The sequence below is a fragment of the Scomber scombrus genome, chromosome 16 (assembly GCF_963691925.1).
Source record: "Scomber scombrus chromosome 16, fScoSco1.1, whole genome shotgun sequence".
In the NCBI taxonomy this organism is placed as follows: domain Eukaryota; kingdom Metazoa; phylum Chordata; class Actinopteri; order Scombriformes; family Scombridae; genus Scomber; species Scomber scombrus.
Genome location: NC_084985.1, coordinates 25,435,881 through 25,448,174, shown reverse-complemented (window position 1 = coordinate 25,448,174; position 12,294 = coordinate 25,435,881).

The following is a 12,294-nucleotide window of genomic DNA, read 5'->3' as shown; positions in this document are numbered from 1 at the left end:
GAAGTGGAGAAAGAGCCTGTAACCATAACAGTACAAAAGCGTGGGAAAAGAACAATTACACTTAATGGATGGTGAAATGGCAACCAGATGAACTGATAAACAAAAGATCCTCAATGTGTGTGTGTGCATGTGTGTGTGGGTCGTTGGAAACCAATTGAGAACGGGAGGAAATGGAAATGATTCAAGAGGCGCTGGATTGTTTATACAATATTATCAACATTACTTTTTTCTCAAGTAACATGGTTATCGTCGATATCACGATAATGCAATACCCTGTTTATTAGCAATTTTGTCTTATTTGTGTCACACAGCACTGTCCGACTTCTATCTGCGGACATACTGCTACAGTTAGCTAACTATTGCTATCAATGGCTAACCTCGGGTGTGACGTCATTACCAACTCCGACTTCCAACTTCCGAGGTAAATGGAACGCAGCATAAGTTCAGCCGGTACTTTGAGCTAAAAGCTAATACTACCATGCTCACATTGACAATGTGAACATTTTGTTTGGTAGTTTAAATTTAGCATATTTACTACAAAGTTTAAAATTACAACTTTATCTTTAGTTTAGTGTGGTTTTGCTATTTTGACTAATTTGCCCTCAAAACCAGTAGCCTACAGCGGGAGATGATAGGAATGTTATTCGGCTTGCAAGTCCTTCAGTCACAAACTAAAAAAGTCCAACGTGAAATCTCAATCCCACAATCAACAAAATGATCACAGTTCATCCCGAGGGCAACATGAATGTCTGTACCAAATCATCTGACAATATATGTGATGGTTGAATAGACAGATGATCCATGACAGTTATCCTTTAGGGATGTCAAATATATGTCCAGATGAGATATTTCAGTTTGGCCCCAAATGCTGCACCACCGAACCACTGACATTGCCATGCCTAAAGCTGCACAACTAGCATGGCAAGTAAATATAATACTTTAACTGATTTTTTTTCCCTTAATTGTGTTTCTACCAATAAGTGTTGTATAGTTTGTCCACAGAATTCTGCTCTTGTGAGGTTAAACACGTTGGATCAACATGACATACTGAGACCATGAGACCATAGTAGCATTGTTTATTTGACATGTGAATTCAACAGTGAATCAAACTGCATTCTACACATCCTTTCACCAGTGGACAAAGATGAGAATACCAGCTTTATACGTCTGTCTAACCACAGTGTTCACTTTCTTGTTGCATGTCCAACAATAGAGGGGTGGGCTCCTATCCCCCTTCCTTTCTTTTCTCTTGCACTACTCATTAGGGAGGGGGAAGGGGGGTGGGGTGGTGGTCCCACCTGCTGCGCCAGGTAGTAGAAACAAGAACATATGTTGTTTTATTAGTCTGTGTTTGTGTGTGAGCGGCCGTGTCCGTTCATGCATGTGTGCTCGAGGTGCTGTTTCACCACTAATGCCTGTGTTTGCATGGTGGGGGAAGGGAGGGGATGGGAGGGGAGGGGGTGGGTGGGCCAACTCTCAGATTCCTGGGTCTCTTGGTGTGAGCTCTGTTGTGCTCCAGCAGTTCCATTTGGCCAACATCACACCCCCCCCACCCCCCCACCCCCACCCACCCCTCCATTCTAACCCCTCTAACCATTAGGCAATCTTGACAAGTTTTGCTTGCCAAGATCAGGTCTGATCCTACTCATTGCTTATTATCTCCTCACTCGCTGTAGCTTCAGATATACACCGGACATGAAGGGGTTGTTGCTGATGTGAATGTGACATGGGATAACACAATGCAACTGAACACAAGGCTTCAACAGGAAACTGGTTAAGTGGTGGTTACTCTGTCAAACAACTTCCCTTTTCAGAGTGCGAGAGACACCGACAAATCTCCTCGAGTTAGAATATCAGATATCGAGAATAAGATTGTCACACTCGAATTTTTTTTATAGAAACTAGACTCTGGAAATTTAACGGGTGTTTTGCCATGATTTAATTTAAAGGTGTTGAGATAGATATCCATCCTAGAGATTTCTGCCTCCTTTCAATACAATGCAGGTGAATGGAATTTTCCTCATGGTGCTTACTCTTCCCAGAAACTGTGTCCCAGATACTGAGGATAATCCACAGAATACACTGTCAACAGTTTCACATGGAACTTTTTCTTTGGTAGAGAGTGGTTTCACTGATAACTGTCCGTGTGAGAACTGTGGCTTTTCTAGAGAAACCAGCACATTCAATAACTATCAGCTCACTCACCTATAAAGAAATGTTCATTAAGAAATGCCATTCATATGAGCAATGCAGTTTCAGTAATAGGCGTAGGTGATCAGAGAGATGTGATTTAACTAGAAAAATGATTAAACAAGTGGAAGCGTTTCAAAACAAATGGACTAATCAGACTGTCTGCTTTGTTCAAAATGATTTATATCTATGTTTCTGACAAACCTCCTTTCAGAGTCACGATAACTCACCTACATCAGAAGTGAAGGTGTTAATAACGTGATGTTATTCTGCTAACAGAGGTTATAGGAAGGAGGTAATGTAAGGTGGATGGTTAGATGTACAAAACATGAATGCAACACCAGAGAGAAGGGTTTGTATCCATCTTCTATACAGTCAACACTGGTTTCTTTAAATCTTTTAAAGGAATGATTTCATACTGTGGGAAAATGATTTGCTTTCTATCCAAGGGTGAGATCAGATGTGTGGTAGAGGAGCGTCGCCTTAAATATAACACCTTACAGTTACAACACGTGCTTTTTCTCATGCTGCCTATATGCCATCATGAGCTCATCTTGCTGGCCAGTGCAGTGCTAAACATCGCTGACAAATCGTCCACTCTTCAGGGAATGGCAGCTGGAATTCTGGTTTAGCGCAAAGTAAAAATGAAGATCCAGAGGTATTTTTTTGAATATAAAGTTGGTGGATGTCTTCATCGATCTTGTATTCAGCAATTATCATAGTTTTCACATGTAACACATGCTAGTTCAGGTCTGTAAGGTACGCCAAAGCACAGGCATGACCAGTGGCTCATGTGTAACATCTTACATTAGTAACTGCCGAAATTTGCGAGCACAGCCTGATTATTTGCCCCTTTGTTTGCTTGTTTGTTTGCTTTCTCAAATGCCACCAAATAGGGAGAGAAAGAGAGGGTCAGTGTCCAGGGATTTGCTAGAAAAAGCATCAGGAGAAGTCATCAGATTGGGTCTCTTTTTTACAGAGTGTGGCAAAAGCATATTGCATAAGCCGTGTCTCTTTGTACAGGTATTGTAAAGCAAGGACAAGCCTGGAGGAGAAGGGGAGCTTCCAAAGTCAGCATATAAGAGCCACTTTAGAGTCTTTTCAGAGGAGCAGGAGAAGAAACTAATGACTTATTTGATGAGGGCAGCTGCTCTTTACTTTGGATTATTCCCTAAGGAGGTGAGAATAGATTGAAAAAGTAGTAGCTTAGTCATCATACACTAAAATAGAATAGCTGTTTTTGAATTCATATGGTAGGTTCATATGGTATTCATGGTCTTAAATTCAAAATTTAAATAATTCAAACTTAATTTGATATGATAAAATGTTATGTGAAAAGTCATACGGAGATGGAACAGTACATGGTAAATTAAAAGGAATTTTTCAGGACTGCAGACTTGCATACCAGCTGGCAAACCAATACAGCACTAAATACCCAGAGGTATGGCAAGAGAAAGAAATGTCAGTGAAGGATAGACTCATTGGATTCATGAAGCGGCACCAATGGTTTGTCTATACAGCGTCCACAGGCTGCTAGCGTTTTCTGTACCACCGGCTTCAACCAAATCTACGTCCAAGCATTATTCAACAACCTGGAGCACCATTCCTTTGAACCCAAGATATGTGGAACATGGAACAGACTGGCATTACAACCAGTTCAGATACCAAACAAAATAGTGTCCACCAAGGGTGTGACACACAAAGGGGCAATCACCTTAGCAGAGTGGGGCACCCTCATCACCATGGCCTTTACAGTTAATTCACAAGGTAACAGCATACCTCCCCAATCCATCTTTCACAGAAAGAAGTTCCAGCCCTTCATGATTTATAGCAGACCCACGGCTGCATTGGCAATGGTTCAGGCTGGATGCAGGAGGACGATTTCAATGTATTTCTCCAGAATTTTGTGAAGCACTCTCATGCCTCAGCACAGGCCAAGGTGATCCTTCTTCTTGACAACCATGCCTCACACTTGTCCGTCTAGGGGATTTACTTCTGCAGGGAACACAGAGTTGTTTTGTTGTCTTTCCCTTCCCCATTGCTCCCACGAACTCCAACCTCTGGACAGGAGTGTGTACAGGTCTTTGAAGATGTGTATCAACACCACCACGGACAGCTGGATGAAGAACAATAGTAGTAATAGTAGCATAAATTAGAGAAATAAGAGAACATGTAATTGACCAGCTCAGCATTTTTGACCCTCCAGGGCTCAGTGTGTAATTACACAGGGGCGTCACCAAAAATCACACGCTATATTAGCCAATACTCTATTTAATCAGATGTCATTCAATTATCTTCTAAATCAAAGCTATATAGGTGTAATCAATGCACTTTCCAACAAAAAAGTGCACATCCACTAAGTTTGAATAATATCATTATGTTTTCTACATCATCTGATCACATCCTTGGTATGAAATCAACATAAGAACTGTTGTTTGACTGAAAAATTGTTGATTTGTCATAAAAACTATTTGTTTGATGCTGTATTTTTAGCCACGCTGTTACAATTGAGACTCACGTGCGCTTTAATTGTAACATCTACTTTCAGTTTCATCCATATATATCCTATATATGCCATATAGGCTATAGGTAAAGAAAATAAAATCAGTAAAAGAGTGAAAAGTGACGAATATGGTGACTCTCCCCTGCTACTCTCATGACTGTGTATCAAGTTCAAAGTAGCAGTTAGCAGTTAGCTGTTAGTCAAGAACTATGTTTAGCACATAACTCTTCCCTAAACCCACAAATAGTCATTTTACATTTATGCTTACTTACAGGTTAAACACATAAGTGTTAAAGAGTGAAATAGATATGTTGGTAGGTTTATTTTTTAGTTAATTGTTTCCCCGTGCTTCCAGTCTTTATGCTAAGCTAGGCTAATCACGCAGTCTCTGGATGTAGCTCCATGCTAAACCTTCAATAACTGATTTTCTTGACACTTGGGAACAGCAGAAACAACACACAGCACTTACTCATAATGAAGCTGACATGTTGCACTTGTTAGCAAACAGTTCCTTATTTCAACATCCAGCATTTAAATATCTGAGTCTTTAGCTGCTAAATGCTCCACCTTGTTAGCAAGTTACAGTAGTCGCACATCACACACTGTGATTTTTTACAGTTATAAAAAATATTGCTTATAGCCCCTTTAAAGCAGCTAGGTGGTATCATCTAGCTCTTGAAATGAAAGCAACTAAGCATATTCCCCAAAATGTCCAACTCAAGCCTAAACAAGTAGTTCCAGTTGCTTAAATTTAACCACACCTGTTTTTATTGGAACAGTTATATAGGTCGACATGAGAGGCTCTTGTACTTTCACTTGTATTTAGAAAAGTCTAAAATCCAGCATTAACACCGATAAGTGCCTCTGGCCCTGTTGACACAGCAGGCCTTTACTCCTTCTGTCTGATTCTTTTGGATAATTATTCATATCTATTCTAGGACACAACCCATATCTGATACCAATATGAGCTGACAGCAAGGTCGAGTAGACCTTGCTGTCTGCGTCAGAGTAAGAATAAAAGATGTCACAGTTGTTTTTGTACCTACATCGAGCTTCTCCTGCATGTTTCAAAAACTCTTTGGTTGAAGTCAGCCCACACACCAATCATATCACTGTTTGGCTTTTTTCCATCATTAGGTTTGGTTGTCTTCCACGCTGATGCTGGCTCAGCCAAACAGTGCGAAATGAATGACTGATGATTTTCATATTGTCATGGCAATGCTAACTAATTCCAATTTGAGCTTTTAAATACTAGTAGCATGTGTGCATGTTGCTTTTCATTTCAGTCATGTTCATTTTACACTGCACGTTCTTGCAGATCAAGCTTGAAGTGAAACTTGTGCTTTCACCCTGGTTATAAAAATATTAGGGGGAAAAAAAAGGAAGTGGGACTCTTGCAGTTTCAGCATGAACACAGATACTGAACCACATTTGTACAGCATTATGAGTAATAGTAGCACAATGTGCCTGTTTGTACACAGCCATCAAGACTGTGTTTATTCCGGGTTGTGGTAATGTCCTATGAGTCATCGCTGCACGGTCTCCCCTTGCTGAAATACTTTATCCTAACAGATAAACTCTGAGATAGAGATGCTGTTGGTGTCAAGTAGGAGAACCACATATGATGCAATGTCTCATGAATGTCTGCTCTCCTTGTGTCTGACCTGTTCATATGACAACATAGGGACAACATACACCACTGTAGTTTCATAACATTACAGCAAAACCATGGAATTACACAGAACTACATCAAGCTACATTGAAACCAAATTCAGTTTCGGTTTCACTCATCTCTGTATTTGTTCTTTCTCACCACCCAATCCTACATGCTGTCTTTCACTTTCCATCTTTTTCAATAGAGATACATATTTAAATCCCATTAATGCAACATATTACTGATAAGTGTGTTATCAACGTTTTGGCCACTTGCTACACATGTTAAAGGGAACATATTGTCTTGTTCTTATATAGGCTGGATTAGTACCCCTTGGTACTGAAACCTCTCCCCCCAAAAATCAATTTCTGTCCCATGTCCTTTTTCATTTTTAGCCTTTTTGAAAAGGCAACTTATTTGTGGGGCATGTTTTTTTTGGTTAACGCCAGCATTGTCCACTTTTCACTAGTTGATCATTTTTTCCCACACACATGTTGATACAACCAACCCACAGTGCATTGTGGCCTGCTAACCAATCATGATTCAGATTCAAACTGACAAATAAAACCCATCAGACTTAATTTGATTGAAAACGGCTTTTATTTTATTCCGATTGGATAATGCTGATGCCAGGTGGAAACCTTGTGAATCCATATTTTGTTTTGGATATACTATGTGTCTGACAGTGACTATGATTATTAAAAGAGAATAGGTCAAGCTTTGTGTCGTGATGAATGATGTTGGATAATAAAGGTGGTCAAAGTTCTAAAACTTGACGTGGAAGTATGTGAAATACTCCCTGCTAGTCCAAAGCTTCAACCTGCTCTAAACAGTTCATTTCATAATGTTACCTTTACTTGCGCCACGTGATGACATCATTGTTAGCACATGCCCACAAATGGCTGTCCGTTTTTTCCGTAGTTTTTGTTGCTAAGGTTGTTCTGTGGGTTATTTGCGTTGTCCACTCGCATATTACAGATAAGAACAAGAAAAATACGTGAAATCCTACTACTACTGTTTGTTTACGAAGTGTGTGCTAGCCAATCAGGACACAGTGGGCTCATTTAAAGAGACAGGAGCTGAACTAGCCTGTTTCAGGCTGAACTGAGAGAGCTGTGTAAAGGGCCAGTATAAGAACATTTTTTAAACTGTTTATCATGCAAAGATATTCCAGCAAAGCCCCAGATCCATAAATATAGATCTAGAAATGTGCAGAATGTGTCCCACAACATTTATCATTATGATGAGAGAAAAAAAGTATCATTATGTTTCCTACAAAACATGTTTGTGGTTGCAATTTAGCAGTACTTAAATGTCATTTCTGGGAGAGAGGGTTGTTCATCTAAAGTTTGGATGTTGCCAAGTCTCAGAATGACTGTGCTCATTACTACTATGTGTGTATGTATTATATATATCACACATGAATAATCATATCATTCTAATTTATTCATGTTACATTTAAATGATCTCAGTAGCTTGAATATTTATTGATCATGCATAAATACAAATGTATACTATAGACCAGTAGTTCCCAATTGACTGAATTAAAGCTGTACCACATGATAAATAGCCCACCTTAATGAAAGTTACCTTAAAGGAAGAAAACCTCAAGATGCTAAAAACAAAGACAACTAATAACTCATCTTTACATCACATACATCAGTTTCATCCCTCATGACGACTCCTGCTTCTCTGGTTTTTACTTGTTCCATTGTAGCGCACACACACACACACACACACACACACACACACACACACACACACACACACACACACACACACACACACACACACACACACACACACACACACACACACACACACACACACAAACACTTGCCCAGAGTGATACATCATATATTTTTAGCACTGACATGCCAATAATGACAGTGAACAATATTCACACATGTATGTTTACTGCCAGGAATCCCAGGGCAGTCCTCGCCTGGGCATCCTCATATCAGACAGCAGCTGTTCTAAATAACAGCAGGTACATTTAATAATATATCATAAGCAGCAGGCGAGAAGGCCACTCTGGGATTTCTGTTGTTTTGTGTTATTCTTATAGTCTTACTATAGAGTATGCACACAGTATAGGTTAATCTTTTCTTAGATATAAACATAATATTTTGTCTTTACTCAACATGAAAAGAAAAGAAAAACATAATAAAGAAGTGGCTCACAGGTATGGTCGAGCTTATGAAGTGGCTCAGTCTCTCTCAGGAATTGTCTTTATATTGGAAGATTTGTCAGCATAGAATTTACATCCAGTATCAACATTCAGTGCAACATTCACAAAGACGGAAGGAGCTTGAAATATGTTTAATGGAAGTAGTTTAGTTGGCCAGTCTTAACCATACCATGACCATATAGTTGTAGCCATGCACAGGTATTGTTTGGATGATTAATATAAGACATACTGGATGTCTTTTGTTCGACGATATATTGTCTCAGAAAGAATCGCGATAAACGATATTATTGTCATTTGAAGATCATTTTATACCACTGATATAATAATAATAATATTATAGCATAATAAAGCAATGTGGGCATTGGTGAGTAGGTGCAACGCTTGTGTAAAAACACAGACTGCCATAATGGGCCAGGACAGTGTTATTTACCTTTAATTGAAGGGTTTGAGATTTCATTTGATTACATTGCAGTAAGGTTGTTTTCTGATTTACAACCATAAGCAAGCAAGTAATACCAGCAAAGATGTATACCACACTTTAACATCCACGCATCAACATCAAACATCGGAGCTTCCACTGTCAGCAGGTTCAATTATGCTACGGACAGAAAATCACATTAATCAGCAAGCAGATCAGTTTATTACTAAACTGTAACGGGGCTCATTTCTTTCTTTTTTCAATTGGTGTTCATTTAAACATGTTTAGCTCACGCTTCTGTGGTTTTATGAGTCACTGCACTATTCACACCAAGTAAAGGTCAGGAGAAATGTAACCTTTCAAAAAACAAAGAGAAATTCAAATCAACAAACGCAATGAGGAAACAAGAGCATGTGACCTAAGAGCTGAAAACACATGCATGCTCATTTCTAAGGCTTGTAGGAGTGCACACTTCAGAGAGTACTGACCCAATCACTGTCCACAGTGATTTGTCCAGGTAACAAGTCAAAAACTGACTGCAACCTGCTTCACTTATGTGCATGTAAAACACATCTCAGTAACTCAGTACACACACTTCTGCTGCAACTGAAGACAAACACACTCTCTCCTGGCTCACAGCTGTCAATCTGTGATGAACGTCTCTTCCTTGGAATATAAATCAATGAGAACGGCGTACGGCAGATCTTTTCTTCTTTCATCTAGGTTATATCTTTCACTTCTAGCAGCTGTTCAACTTTTCAACGCAGTAACTGCTAGAAGCTTTTATTTACTCGTGTATTAGTCTTTGCCACAACCAGTGCAAACATTTCAGCCATTAACCGAGCCGCTACTGTGGAAGCAACGCTGATAAATGATCATTGACACCGGGCTCCGGTTGTTATTTATACTTTAGAACGAACGTGGTCTGGAGCTATAGTTTAAAGTCCTCGGCTCGGCTCGGCAGGCACGCAGCAACTTGGCAATGTTTTAGCAACGTGCTCACACTCACTCTGCTTGTTGTTGCTAAGACAAGTTGTGAACTTAGTGCCGGGAGCTCAGGGTCCAGTTTGCTATTCTTAGCGCTCGTGGAATGCTGTTTCTCCGCCCTGTTATTTTGTTTGCTCTCTCTCCTCACGTCGGTCATGTTAGGGGAAACTTGTGTTTGGCTTGACTGCTTTTAGCCGGGATAACAAGTGGACCCCGAGGTCTGTGACGTGCTCTTGAACTGTTACTGATATGAGGGATTGTGAATAACAAGTTGCCTGGTGGTTAATTTGAAGGGAAATCCCTGGAAGTTATAAATATGTTAAAGATAAATGTTCTAATCTTCAGACCACTCAAAGTACTCTACACTATATCCAAACATCCACACACACACATTCATATGCTGATAGCAGAGGCTGACATGCAAGGTGTCAACCTGCTATTCACCTGCTCAACCTCTTCATATTTGTGGGTCAGTATCTTGGGATTGAACCAATCAGAAGATTGGATTGAACCACTGATCTTCTGATTGGTAAATGACCCGCTCTTCGCCTGATCCACAGCCACCTGTGAAGACTATGTCGTATAGATTACGTCATTTTGAGACATTTCCTCCATAAGAAGTCCTGTTTTTGAGCAAATAATAGATTTAGCTTTCAAATCCTGCTAAATAAATACCAGTTTGACTTTCTGACACGCTCTCCTCAGCGTTAAAAGACACATTTTCTGCTCGATGAGGGAACGTCTTGTTATTAACGGTGAAGATGTGAGTGTAAAGTCAGTAATGCCCTGCAGACCAGGAAGTAGTGACGCTGTATGCATGAGCAGGTGATGACGTGTTTGGGAGAAGGTGTGTGTGGGAAAAGGAAAAAAGAGTGAGAGGCACTCCTGACATGGCCGTAAGCGAGGTACTTACTCTCTCCTGTAGAATAGTGTGGTTGTAGAGGGCAGCTGTCAAGTGTGAATGAGTCTTACTGGAGGAGAGGTTCACTGCCACCTGGATAGACTAAAGGTTAAAAAAACGTGAAGTGCTGCAATAGATAGATAGACATAGTATTCTGCACCAATCACACCAACAGTCATCTACCTTACACAGTATTTATATCTGTAATTGTACCTTAAGTATTTCCCACATTTGTGTTATTGTTGTATTATTATAACACAATTGCTAAGTCTTTGGTCAGGATGTAATAAGTTGAACATCAGCTGACACTACAGAATGAAAACAACTTACCCAATACTCAAAAGAGCTTGAAACAACTTTATTCAAAACATCTGGTTGGAAACATTCACTGGCATTCACCAAACATATGATATTTATTGCTATATAAATATAAGTCTGTCCTTATAGGCACTCAGATGGGCCTTGGTTTTGGGAACTTTGGGAATATAGTTTTAGCACTATTGAATTCTTGGAGGACATGTTGTTGTCTTCATTATGTTTAACTGGCCTTTTATTACTTTGCACACATTGCATAATTTCCTGTTAATGAAAAATGTTGATTTCTTGTTTACTGCAAGAAGGTACAGATATTAGTATATAGTGTACAGTTACAGTATACAGTGTGGATATTACACTGGATAAAACATGCTTGCCTAGTGTAAACCAACCCAGTCTCACAACAGTTTGTGAAATAGTGTCAAAATGTAATCTATAGATTCATATACATGGATATGAATTTGCCTCCTTTTTTTTTGTTAAACTCAGCACAACTTTCAGATGAATGTATTTCAATTGGAAGTATGTTTTGTGCCTGCACCATGTGCCTTGTTTTTAAAAAATAAATGAATATATATATATATATATATATATATATATATATATATATATATATATATATATATATATATATATATATATAACTGCTATGTAATCAACAGATGTGTTTAATTATTTATTTTAATTTTAACAGTATAGTCAGTGGTCCAGGTCAATCTGGTGTCCAGGTAATTCATATACAAAGAATAGACAGAAGCATGTGAAAAAAGAAAAGAAAATTAAACAAAATAACATGACAAAAAAAAAGAAAAATCACTAAAGAGCTTTTCTCCTCTTTTCTAAGGCTTTCTCCAAGTAACTGGCTAATTTATATGTTTCATGTAATAAATAACCATGTATACAGTTGTGTGTGCTGACGTAGGTTTCATAATAGTGGTCTTTAGAGAAAATGCTTGAAGGGCTGCACAGAATGTTCTTCTTCTTTTTTTCTTTTTTTTTTTTGCTGCAGTACCACAAGCACAGTAGTGCTTTGTGCTAAATGCTAACGTCAGCATGCTAGCATGTTCACAATGACAATACAAAATAGTTGAACAAATAATTTTACTAAATTAGTTCAGCATATCATCATGCCAAC